The following is a 14,267-nucleotide window of genomic DNA, read 5'->3' as shown; positions in this document are numbered from 1 at the left end:
TGGGGAACATTGTACTTAAGGTGCATCGACATTTAGGACTAAACGCAGTTTGTCATCGCTTAACTGCCAGGACTTAATTGTAGGGCATCCTGGGAGTTGTCGTTTTGCATGGCCTTTCGCCTTCTCTGCCCAAGAGTGCTGGCGATTCACCAAACGACAAATCTTAAGATTCTACAGCAATTCAAGTGGTTTTTTAAAAATTGTATCAGAAGCGACTTGAGAAACTGCAAGTCGCTTCTGGTGTGAGAGAATTAACGTTGGCCAGTGGATGCCCGGATATGTTACCATCCTGTAGGAGACTTCTCTCATGTCCCCGTATGGGATAGCTGGAGCTGACAGATAGGAGCTCACTCTACACCCTGGCCTGGATGCTTTACCATTCTGTGGGAGGCTTCTCTCATGTCCCCGCATGGGAAGCTGGATCTGACAGATAGGAGCTCACTCTACACCCTGGCCTGGATGCTTTACCATTCTGTGGGAGGCTTCTCTCATGTCCTCGCATGGGAAGCTGGATCTGACAGATAGGAGCTCACTCTACACCCTGGCCTGGATGCTTTACCATTCTGTGGGAGGCTTCTCTCATGTCCCTGCATGGGAAGCTGGATCTGACAGATAGGAGCTCACTCTACACCCTGGCCTGGATGCTTTACCATATCCCCGCATGGGAAGCTGGATCTGACAGATGAGAGCTCACTCTACACCCTAGTTTGGATGTTTTACCATCCTGTGGGAGGCTTCTCTCACGTCCCCGCATGGGAAGCTGGAGCTGATGGACGGGAGCTCTTCCTGTTGCGTGAATTTGAACCTCCAACCTTCAGGTCAGCAGTCCTGCTGGCACAAGGGTTTAACCCATTGCAGCACTACGGCTCCTAATTCAGGTAGCGTCAAACTGCATTATTCTACAGTGTAGATACACTCTCAAGATACACTTGGGAGCAGTTGTGCTGCTGCACCTCTTGAGGACTAGAATCCTAGAGTTAGAAGAGACCTCATGGGCCATCTAGTCCAACCCCATTCTGCTAAGATGCAGAAAAATCGCATTCAAAGGACCCCAGACAGATGGCCCTCCAGCCTGTTTAAAAGCCTCCAAAGAAGGAGCCTCCACCACACTCGGGGGCAGGGAGTTCCACTGCTGAACAGCTCTCACAGGACGTTCTTCCTCATGTTCAGGTGGAATCTCCTTTTTTGTAGTCTGAAGCCAGGTTGTAAATGTGTATGGCTTGGGAAGAGGGGGAAAAATGGGTGAGATGAAAGCCAGTTTTAAAATGTATGCTGCACTAATATTATATAATAAAATACTGTAATATTGTATAATTAATATGGTATTCTTAAAAACTAGATAGGTCTGGCCTCTTAAAGTCAGAAAGGACTGTGCAGGTGGAAAAGAGAGCAGATAAATGAATAATGGAATCCAACTAATCAATTCTCTTCTTCTCTCATTGTAATAGAACCCAGAGCTTGGATATTTTTTAATGTAATGGCAAGTGGTGGTTGTAAGATATTGGGGGGGGGGGTGGTGGTCCATTCTGAAATGGGTGTGTGAGAGACACCCCTGTCACACAGCATTGCCAGGTGAAATGGAGGGCCGGGCTATCCCTTTGGTGGGGATTTCAGCTTGCCCCACAACAGTAACAAGCTTCCATATAAGGGCTGTGAGGCACTTAAACTGGTTGCGTGGCGGGACTTTTTATTTATTTATCTCACCAAAAATGTAAAAAGGTCAGGAAGGGTCCGGCTACCAGCCTGTGCAAAGATGCCACCAAAGAATAAAAGGTTGTTTGATTTTTCTACCACCTTTTGTGTCTTCTTAAATTGGTGGTGAGAGATTGAGGATGCTTGCCATAGATGCAGGCGAAACGTCAGGAGAAATGCCTCTAGAACATGGCTCTATAGCCCGAAAAAACCCACAAGAACCTAGATTGAGAGAGACTTTGCTTAAAAGGAAACAGTTTTATTTGTATCGTTCTTGTGACAAAAGCGTGCTGGTTTCAAAAGTATAAATGCTTATTGGTTACAAAACAGAGTTTCAACATGACTTTCCTTTAAGCCTTTCCTCTTTTCCAAAAGAACTTTTATATTAACATATGAAAACTGACTTCTAATAATCTTTTGCCTGGCATAGAGATCCTGACCACTTGGTCCTTTAAAACCTCTCTACTGTCATTAGCTTCCTGCTACCAGTCAACCACTTTAGCTTTTCCCTAGCTAGTTTTCCAGCTGCTTTCAGCAAACTACCTCACTGACTCCCGCTAACTGACTAACAACTTCACTGACTTCAGCTAACTAACCAACTGACCCTTTTCAACCTACTTTGTAATTATACATTTTGTTACAAGGGCCCTTCCAGACATGCGTTATATCCCAAATTTTCTGTTTAACCCAGATTATCTGGCATTATGGACTTGTATCCAGTTTAAAGCAGAAAACCTGGGATCAGATCCTGGGATATAGGGCCTGTCTGGAAGGGCCCTATGGGAGGAAGCAAATTGGTGCTTCTTTTAGGTTTACATGGGATGGACTAAGCTTGTGGCACTACTCAGATAAAAAGGATGGTTCCTTTTTGGATAAGAGTCAAGTTAAAGTACTCACATTGACCTGTGGACAAGTCAACCCAGATAGGTAGTCCCCAGGTTCTGTCAATTTGTTCTCAAGTTGAATTTGTATGTAAGTTGAAACAGGTACATTTTTAAGTGTAACTTCAGTCATATATACCTTAACTTATGTCTGTCTGTATCATCAAGTCACCATGGAGCCCCCCCGGTGGCGCAGTGGGTTAAACCCCTGTGCCGGCAGGACTGAAGATCGACAGTCGCAGGTTCGAATCCGGGGAGAGGCGGATGAGCTCCCTTTATCAGCTCCAGCTCGTCATGCGGGGACATGAGAGAAGCCTCCCACAAGGATGATAAAACATCAAATCATCCGGGCGTCCCCTGGGCAACGTCCTTGCAGACGGCCAATTCTCTCACGCCAGGAGTCACTCCTGACACGACCAAAAAAAAAAAAAATCAAGTCACCGTCCTGTTAGTTCTTCCTAAACTGTCTTATATGGCAGGCTGTGAACTTTCTCCCCGGTGTGTCAGAGACTGGTACCATATTCATTATAATGATTCTACAACAGGCATGAGCAAACTTCAGACCTCCAGGTGTTTTGGACTTCAACTCCCATAATTCCTAACAGCCTCTTCCTGTCTTTCCTGGAGAGCTGAAGTTTGCCCATGCCTGTTCTACAAACATCCCACACTTTTTGACAACTCAGTTTTGGATGTTCTGCTGTTTTGACCCACCTAAATTATAGCCTTGTGCAACACGTTTGGCCCCTAGTCTACTCTTCCAACCACTTCTGCTGCATTATTGGTGCATTGGTTTTATTTCTCTCTCCATTGACTTATCGCCACCTAGTGTTTAATCTTTTATTTGCTAGCTAAAATTCCTTGTAGTTCCACTTTTCAACCAATTCCATTTTCTGTCAGCGACCTGGTCCTTAATTCATCAGATAAGCAGAGCCATAATTTCCTGGAAACTCACTACAAATCATCAGCAGATGATTCATGGACTAGCACTGGTCATATCTGAGTAGTGTTGCCTTAGGACACTTAGTTAAAAGTTACAATCTACAAATGGTTTGGTTATTTATTTATTGTATCAGGAGCGAGCAAAGGGTACTGTTGTAATGTATTAAAAATGCACACAAACACACTCAAAGTTTAAAAACTTGGCATTATATTAGACATGAGAGGGGGACATGAGAGGAGCCTCCCTGCAGGATTGCAAGACATCCGGGTGTCCCCCAGGCAACTTCTACGGAGACAGCTGATTCTCTCACACCAGCAGCGACCAAAAGTGACTTGCAGCAATGGCTTGATGAGAGCATTTCATCGATCAGCTGTCCTTAAGCTGGAGTCCTGAATCTGGCCCAGCATTAGGTAGATTGAGACATCCAGCTTGCTTCCTTGATTTTGGGTGATGATGAAAAGGTAAGCAAATTCTTCCTTTTAAATGCATAATTACAGTTTTTAAGTGTTTTACTTCCAAAGAGCATTTTTGTGATTTTCTGCCTTGGATGCCACAGTAGTGTGATACTATGAATCTCCCCAGGGAAGCAAATTGTGTTGAGGTGGCCCTGGCTTATTTACCTAGGCATATGATCCGCTGAACACACTGGGAATTATTTCTGAGAAGACATACTGGTACATAAGATCAAAGCATTAAGCTCAATTTGAAATATACCTAATGGAGCATAAGGCTTGGTTAACAGAAAAGAACATACTTCCCATATACGCATATCTGTTGAACAGATATAGTTGAACAGGTTTAGTTGGATTTATTTATTGTATGTGTTAGGATGTGGATTGCAGTCAGGGCATTTCAGGTCTTAGATGTGGGAAAAAGGATAAAATTTATAGAAAAATCCACGGACCCTGGAATGGGAAGGGAGCTTGATCCTACCCTCCAAACTAGGCTGAATTCTCTAAAATGATCTGGCAGATTTGGGTTACCACCGCTACTAGGTAGTTCAGAAATTATCAATCAGAGGTTTACTGAATATTCAAGCACTGAGAAATGGGTTTTTAAAGGAATAATGAGACTACCTTCAATCTATCTTGTGCATGTTTACTTAGGAATAAACTCCACCAAATGCATGGATGGCACTTTTAAGTACCCCTTGTGCTTGCCGGAGTCTTTATATTTCAGGATGCTTGAATTTTATTGTGTGTGTGTGTGTGTGTGTGTGTGTGTCAGGAGCGACTTGAGAAACTGCAAGCTGCTTCTGATGTGAGAGAATTGGTCATCTGCCAGGGCATTGCCCAGGGGATGCCCGGGTGTTTGATGTTTTAACATCCTTGTGGCAGGCTTCTCTTATGTCCCTGCATGGGGAGCTGGAGTTGACAGAGGGAGCTCAACTCACTTTCCCCAGATTTGAACCGCTGACCTGTTGGTCAGCACTCCTGCCGGTACAAGGGTTTAACCCACTACACTACCAGGGACTCCTCCAGATGCTTAATGATAAAGGAAGAGTAATTTTTCTCTGTCTCTAAATACAAAGTTCAAATTGGTTATGAATCTCTAAATAGCTTTGGACCAGGTTATGGTGAGGGTCTCAGTGCAGGAGCCACTGTACCCCACAGCATTGTGAAGTTTACTTGCTGAAAGTATAGAGGAGGGATGTCTCTGTTGCGGCACCCACCAGGCTAAATGATCTTTCCGTTGGATAATGTCTCTGTGGGGTGCTTCCTATATAGAGTATTTTAATCACCAGCTGAAGATTTCTTCATCCATTTCCAGAGAGATAGCTATGTTAGTTTGTTTTAGTATAAAAAGGAGGAGTCTAGTGGCACCTTTTAAGGCTAGCTAATAAGCTTTTCTAGATTCCATTTTTTTTTTTGGATTCTCCAGCCCAACAATATTGGGAGGGAGTTAGTAAAAGCATATGATAAAATAAACTAGTTTGTCTTGAAGTTTTCTGCATCCTGTGCTTTGCCAGGTGTTTATTTTTCTGATCACTAACCTTGCTAGTTACCCAGGCATGTAGCCGGGGGGGGGGGGGTGGGGGGGGGGGGGGGGCTCGGGGGGCTTCAGCCCCCCCCCCAATTCTGATGGTGGTTCACGAAAAGTCCTTACTGCTGCATTATTTAAACTGTTATGTTTATTCATATCATGATCTGATCACCCTATTCAATATATCCCATATGCATGGGGGTATTGGTGTAATGATTGTATGTTAGGTTTGCTAGGCTAGACCCTCTTTCACTCAGACTCAGCCCCCACCCGAAACCCCCCCTGAAAAAAATTCAGCCTCCCCCCCCCCCCCCCCCCGAAACGAAATCCTGCTACAGGCCTGTAGTTACCCCAATGACTTCAATGAACTATTTTATTGGTTTATTGTTCTATGGATGCTCATTGTTTTATTGCATAGTTTTATTGTATGTTATGATTTCAGGCACTGTAATATTGCAGAGTGCTTTGGCATATTTGAAATGAAAACCAGCATAGAAATCTCTTCATACATTTCATACGCACATTGGGCAGCATATTGCCTTTTACAGAAGTCTAACAGACATACCATGCACCTTGACCCTATTCATTTTATAAAGATATCACACTGATTTTGATAAATTTCATTCTCAGATAACTAAATTCAGTGTAGACTTGCTTCTGATTAAATTTGTAAGGACTGGGTGACTTAGCTGAAATCCTGAAAATGGCTTAGAGTAGATATCTTTTACACACCGTATAGGATTGATTTCTGAATAAAGGTGTGTCTAGCTATGCAAGTGAAATATCTTCAGTCATTTATCTCATTCTCAGAAGAAGAAAAAACCCCTTACATGTTTAAGTTCATATGAAGCTGTATAGTATTCAAGGAAGTGAGTAAAGACCAATCAAATCATGACATTGTCTTACTGGCAATAGGAAGCCATTGGCTTCAACTAGCAGGGCTCTGGTGCCTTTAAGAGTTGTTCAGCAGGCTCCTATTCAACAAATGTGACTTTCACCATCAGTGCATGAGAATATATCAAGAAATTTCTGCCTTTCGTACAATTAGTAAAGTCCCTTGAGCACTTGCCATTAACAAGGCAAATTTAACCAGTTTACATCCCTTTCACATATGATTTCACATCTCGGGCATATATGTTTTTTTTCATTGAACAATGGTATCTTATAAATTTTCACATGTGGTTTTGTTGTTATGTGTTTTCAAATTGACTCTAGCTTATAGTGATAGTGTCTTAGAGAAAGATAGTCAGAGTGAGATGTGCCATTGCCTTCCACTGAGGCTGAGAGAGTGTGACTTGCTCAAGGTCACCCAGTGGGTTTCCATTGTTGTGTGAGGATTTGAAGCCCGCTCTCACAGAATCCTAGTCCAACACTCAAACCCATACAGTATGAAAAAGTCGCATATAGCTGTATTTTTGCTACAAGCTTTTTGTTACTCTCAAACATGCCTAACATGCACATTTGATTTAAGGTGTTATTGGCAGGACCACTTCTACCATTGGACAAATTGGGATTACAGTCTCAGCTGTCTGGATTGAGGTATCAATGAAAGGACAACTGATTGCAATTTTTTATTGCTTTTGTGTGACGTGTGGGGCATTTTCTGTGCTAGAGTTACATGACTAGTTCTGTGTAATACTATGCTCCTTGAGAGGTAGGGAAGGATTAAGAGGTGTCATTTCTGATTCCTCCTCAGGAACAAAAGTTCTTGGGATAGTCTTGGTTGTTGGCAGCTGTGGTGAATCAGCAGAATTAATCCTGAGGTTAAAAGTAAGATAGTTATGTAGCCCTTTCTGAATGTAACAGTAATATGTTTGCAGAGCTGGTCAGTTCGTGTGTAGCTTAATGATCAAGAATCACAGGAAGATAGAGTTGAGTGTATTAAAATTAATAGTTAACATCTGGACAACCAACAGAGCAGGTGTGGTAAGATGTCTTGTATTTATATTTAAATTGAAGTGTTCCTTTCTAAAATTATAATTAGCATATAGAAGTCTGCCTGTCCTGCTCTTGCCTTTTTGTGTGTGTGGCAATGTCTTAATTTCTGAAAAGACAAACAAAAACATCCTGGATTGAAGTGGGAATTGTGGAGTCTTCCAGATGTTGCTGAATTAACAATTCTCAGCATTCTCAGCATTGGCCATGCTAGCCAGGGCTGCTGGGAATTGTAGTCCAACCACATCTGGAGATCAGAACAGTTCTCACCCTTGTAATGTGAAACCTTAGTGGGGCATTTATTAAACTCAAACTGGCTATATGTCTTCATCTAGAGTTGTTCAAAAATAAAATGAAAATGCAATTATTGCTGAGAATTTTCTCAGCAGTTTCCAGGAAAAAATAAAGAAGTAATTGCTTAAAATGCTGGGGGAAAAACCTGCTTTTAACACTCAATTGTGGTTCTTTCTTGAGAGATTAAAGAATGAACATGAGTTGTGCTCGAATTGCTAAAAGCTCTTTTTAAAAATAGTAATACTAAAGGAATGGGGGAATTAGGGGATAACAATAGCAACAAAAGAATAATGGTAGTTACCGAGTTCAGCCTTAAATGCCAAATTAAGGAAGTTTGAGTTCACAAAAAGGAAAGTGTGTATCTGTGTGAGAGAGACACAGAGAGAAAATGGCATCAACGATAAAAGCATTCTTTTCTGTTTGAATTAAAATGTCTTCTTAAATTGTTTTGGATTGGCTAATAACTTTTCTTACCTGAAACTTTTCTTTCGTGAATATGCATGAGAAAAATCTAGCACTTCTTCCCAGCTTTCAGGCATAGTTAAGGTAAGTGATCTATACAGATAGAATGGGTGCAGGGCTAATATTTTTGACTGGGGAGAAGAGAAAGAAGAGGCTAGATTGTCTTTGATATCATATAATGAATTATATATTAATCTTAAATATATATTAACCATAAGTGCAGGATCTAGGAATGCTTTAAAATGGGGCATCACTCTCTTTCTCTTTCAGCTGAAAAATGATCTACTCTTCCCCACTGAATATGAATATGCAAAGAGTAATAAGACTTTTAAACCAAACACTTGTGGGATAGAGTTTTTAGATTCTGGGGTGGCCTTTAAATATAGTAGCTCAAATGTCATTGCATAAAAGATTCAAGGTTGCAGTCATTCTGTATCTGATCTGCTTAGGTGCTCTTTGTGGCCCAGCATTGCCATCGAGTGAGCCAATCCTAACTTCTGCCACCAGTACAGGTTTGTCTCTGAAAATACGTTAAGAACTGTGAAAGCTCAAATATCTCCAAGTTAAAAATGGGCAATATATTTTAAACATACCTTGCAGTGTTTCACAAGCGAAAACTCGGACATGTGCAACCAAGCAGCATCATTAATGAGAAAGGATACCTAACTTAGAAGAGCTGCAATAATGGGTAAAAGTATGATAGCTGGGACCCAGTGCTGGTAATGCTATGCTGGTTGTGCAGTGCGGCTCTCGCGAGACTGTGCACCGAGTCAGAGATGCAGCTGCGGGATGAGCCCAGTGGAGTAATGTAACGCTGGTGGGATAGGATAACAGTGAAGTAATGTAACAGTAACTGGATTAGATTAATTTTTCAGCACTGCTCGTATTTCTCCCCTCCTTTTTATCCTTTCTTCCAGTTCAACTACATTTTTAACATGTTTGCATAGGATCTCTGGATAACCTACATCACTATCCTTGTCTCTTTCCCCTCCCCCTTTCTACCAAAGTACCTTATCGACTCTTTTGCAGCTACATCTCTCACAGCATCCGCTCTCTTGCACACGTGGTGCTGTGCCTCGCGCACGTGTTCCCTTCTCTAATTCACAGCTGTGTTATGCAACCAGTGTAGCACTACCAGCACTGGGTCCCAGCTATCATAATGTCACCCAATAATGCTTTTTCCCAAGCCTACTGGGAAGGGCAAGAAAGTGCCAGCTCCTCACCCTTTCCCCCTGTTGAGTTAGTGGACTGAAAACCACATTTGCACTCTAAAGTCACTTTGCAGCAATGGAAGTATATTGAGGACCATGGGGGGAATTGAGAGGAGGAAAGAGAACCCAGGACATTTTAAAGGCAGCTAGGAAAGTGAGATGACAGAAGATGAATTAGGACTATCCCTACCAAATCAGGCCAGTTGGGTATGTTTAAAAACTGGCAAAATATTTGGTTTGTTTCTTAAACAAAAGGCCCAGAGTTAGATGCAGCTGCATGTTTAAAGTGGAAGGGGAAGCACTGTGAGGGTGAGTTTTGTCTGCTTGTTCTGCTAATAAAGTCTCTGAGCAATGCCACTTGGATTTCTATAAGGAAAATCATTACTGACACAACTGTCTAGCTAGGATTTTTCTTCTCTTAATGGTCAAAGAATCCATGACTTGATAACTGTATAGGGGACAGCAATGCATAAGTGAAAACTCCCCCTCCCCTTTTTTTCATGGGGAGAAGCAGTGATTAGGAAAGCTTTATCTCTTTGGGCTGTTGTGCTTATAAAGCAACTACCCACAAAAGGGAGGCACCTCTGTTAGTTATCTGGAACCACTGTGTTAGCAGATCTTTTCAAGGGGCCTGGAGGTGGGATTAATGTTAGTACTGGAATTCAAGTTTGAAATGCTGTTGTAATAGTGGGACTTAAGGTTTTCTGATGTGACAGATTCCCTCAGGAGATTTTTTCTGGGGTTGGGATTGGAGGGACTCTTTATGATCTGGTAGGTGTCAGTAACTTCATTATTTTATGGCCTTTGCCAACTCTGACCATTCATAAAATCATGCACCTGCACTTCAGTTTTATATCATTCCATGCCTCTTTAACTCTTCTAGCATCATCCTACAAAATCCTTGATGAAGTAAGTATATTTACCTAGGATTATCTGACAGACTACTGCACTTTCCTGAACTACAGTAATAGAACTCTCTAGCAGAGCATTCAAAGTATGCATGAAATTACAAAATTCCATGATTCCATTGGGTGGAACTATAAGAAATGGCAGTGTTGACCGCATATAACAACTGTGGATTAATTGTATCATTCTCACATCTTCGTCAGACAAGTCAGGAATAGGATGATGGGGGATACCTGGAAGTGCAGGACCAAGGAATATTTTGCTAAGCCATTGGGGTGGGCAGTATAGTCTGATGAGAGAACCCGTTTAGATAGTTTGCTGTTGCTTGGAACTGCACATTGACTTCATTCCTTACTAAGAGAGTGATGGTGGTCTCAGGTGATTTCAAATGAATCTCTCTTGCTGGGTCACCTATTACATATGCATTTTCTTGAAGGCCTGTCCAAGCTGCTGATTTATGAGTTGGCAGCTTGCAGAGCAGTTCCATTCTATAAATAGCTAGGCAGAAGTGTGGAGACTAAATGCTGAAGGTGTTGAAATGCCAGTTCAGTAGCTGCACGTCCCTCACAGAAGACAAAGGAGTTTTAAATATGGCTGCACAGACCCCAGAATTGCACTGAGTGGGGCAAGTTTAAGGTTAAAGAATCATGATTAGGAAAAATTTTTTCCTGAGGTGCAGAACAGAATAGAGCCTAATATCCTAAAGTCATTAACTGCCATCTGATCTTGGAAGCTAAGCAGGGCCAATCCTGGTTAGTACTTACATGGGGTACCACCAATGAATAACCAGTGCTCTAGGCCAGGGGTTCTCAAACTTTTAAAGTTACAGAGCCCTTTTTGAAGGAAAAGTTTCTCGTGGAGGCCCAGAAACCTTTTGGACACAGGGGACATGTTGCATTTTAAAATTTGAGAGATGGGCTGGGCCAGTAGCAGATGAATGGAGAATAATTGAAAAAAATGAACAAATTCCTATGCATAGTGCACATATCTCTTTTGTAGTGGAAAAAAACCCAAGAAAAGAAAAAATGGAAAGAACAATAGAATTTTTAAAATGAAGAACAATTTTAACCAACTTCAAGCTAACATTATTTCAGTGGAAGACCCCAGGGGTCATCCAGTTTTTGCAATAATACTAATAATAGAAGCAACCCCAGGGGCCACCCAGTCCAACCAGTTTCTACCATGCAGTAAAAGTACAAATCAAAGCACCCCCAACAAATGACTACCCAGCCTTTGAAATAATAATAATAATAATAATAATAATAATAATAATAATAATGGATATTTTGGCTAAAATATCTGACTAGCCTACATGGAAAAATGGCCCGACAATTCAATGAGATGCTGCAAAAAGTAAGTATCAGTGAATGGTTAACAACTGGGAGAACAGATCTGATACAAAAGGATCCAGCAAAAGGAGCAGCACCAGGAAACTACAGGCCGATAACATGTCTGCCCACTATGTGTAAACTATTGACTGGCACCATAGCTGACAGAATTCAAGATTATCTTGAAGAAAATAACATCTTGCCAGATGAACAGAAAGACAACAAACTGAAAAGCAGGGGCACAAAAGACCAGCTAATTGACTTGGACAGAAAAACTAGAAAACTCATGACTATTCATAATTCATTACATCCTCACAGTGATGTTGACCGGCTCTATCTGCCTAGAAAGTCTGGTGGCAGAGGACTTTTACAAGTAAAACAAGCAGTCGAAGAAGAAAAACACCCTGGCAGAATATGTAAAGGAAAGCCAAGAACCTGTTTTAATTGAAGTCAATAATCGGAAACTTCTCAAAGCACAGCAGACAAAGAATCAGTACAATAAAACTGCACTCCAAACAAGGAGCTGACAGCTGGCACAACAAAGCATTGCATGGGCAGTTCCTTGAGAAGATTGAAGGAAAAGTTGACAAGGAGAAGACCTGGTTATGGCCCACGAATTGAACCCTGAAGGAGACAGAAGGCCTGATTCTTGCAGCCCAGGAACAAGCCATCAGAACCAATGCAATTAAGGCCAGGATTGAAAAATCAATGGATGATCCAAAATGCAGACTGTGCAAGGAAGCTGATGAAACCATGGATCATCTCCTCAGCTGTTGCAAGAAAATTGCACAGATGGACTACAAACAGAGACACAATTTTGTGGCCCAGATGATTCACTGGAACTTATGTCACAAGTACCACCTGCCAGCAGTAAAGAATTGGTGGGATCATAAACCCGCAAAGGTCATGGAAAATGAACATGCAAAAATACTGTGGGGCTTTCGAATCCAGACTGACAAAGTTTTGGAACACAATACACCAGACATCACGATTAAGGAAAACAAAAAAGTCTGGATTATTGACGTCGCCATTCCACGTGACAGTCGCATTGAGGAAAAACAACAGGAAAAACTCAGCCGCTATCAGGACCTCAAAATGGAACTGCAAAGGCTATGGCATAAACCAGCACAGGTGGCCCCAGTGGTCATTGGTACACTGGGTGCCGTGCCAAAAGATCTCAGCTGGCATTTGGAAACAATAAACATCGACAAAATCACAATCTGTCAATTGCAAAAGGCCACCTTACTTGGATCTGTGCGCATCATTTGCAAATACATCACACAGTCCTAGACGCTTGGGAAATGATATGAAATCCAGCATATAGATCTCATTTGCTGTGACATACTGTGCTTTTGTGTCAGTAAAATAATAATATAACAATAATTGGAACAACTCCGGAGGCCACTCAGACAAACCTGTTTCTGCCATTTTCTAAATGTCAACTTATGGCTGTTTTAGACAGTTACACAAATCCGTTGTGCAATGTTTAGAGTGGACCCTGCTGAAGATGCTTAAGCTGTACGTCATAAAAAGGAAAATCAGCCAGTTTAGCAAGCCTTGTAAATGCTGGTTTGTTATCAGTAATTGTTTGAGTTTTACCTTTATTTAAAATATCTATATACCTGCGGTCATGGAAACATTTACCAGGCTGAAAGGAGCCACAAATGGAAAAGTTTAAGAAGCCCTGCTCTAGGCTAGATTTCAGAGGAAGGAATAGCCAGGAACCGCCTCCAAGTATTTCCTGCCTAAGAAAACCCCATGAGGTCACCCCAAATCTTCAGGTGACTTGAAAGCACAAATGCACACCACAGAATTGAAACAACACACAGAACCTGGTTACCTCAAACTTTGTTTTAGCTGTTTAAATTGGGAAGGGAAAGGTCATTCTGGTCAGAAATGCTTGCTGGTTTTCTGCAAGTAACCCAAAGATTTACTAGTAGAGCCTGATTTATCTGTTCCCAATGGTTGCTCAGAGATGCACAATACTTCCTATTTCCAGAAAGGTCCTTAATATAGATAAAGCCTTGCTGTACAGCTTGCTTAACTGCTTAATAAAAACATACTTAATATGCAGGTTTTCAAAATTCTAGAGGAAGTTTTAAATTAACTTGATCAATATACAGTTGAAACACACAGTTTCCCAGTTTCTATCCAACTTCCAATAAGTTGAACTGAGCTTCTGATATAGGACTAGATCCCCTGCCCTCACAGTTCCAATTTTGCAGAGTCAGCTCTGATTAATCCTCTGTCATCCAATGTTTTTAGCTGCTTTTTAAATGTCCCAGTTTCTCTTCCTCACCCATCTCCTCTGTCCTTAGTTTCCATCAGTTGCTGCAAATATAGCTCAAAGTGCAAAAGTAGCTTGTATTCAGCTCAGCTTGAGGAGAGGCTATGGGAATCTTCCTTCCCAATGAGCTGAGGCAAAAGCAAACTGCTGCAGCCTCTCCTAGCCAATCTATGCCACATTCTGATGTTTGGCTGCATGTGTCCTTGTTTTCCTCAGTGAGATGTTGAAGAGTATGTAATCTAATTTTAGTCCCAGCTTGATCCAGTTAATGAATGTGATCTTAGTAAATCAATAGTTTAGGCTCATTGAATCAGTAGAATTTTCCTAGTTGGGACTAACCATGATATG

Source organism: Anolis sagrei, chromosome 2 (assembly GCF_037176765.1).
Source record: "Anolis sagrei isolate rAnoSag1 chromosome 2, rAnoSag1.mat, whole genome shotgun sequence".
Lineage (NCBI taxonomy): Eukaryota > Metazoa > Chordata > Lepidosauria > Squamata > Dactyloidae > Anolis > Anolis sagrei.
Note: the sequence above shows the minus strand (reverse complement) of the source record.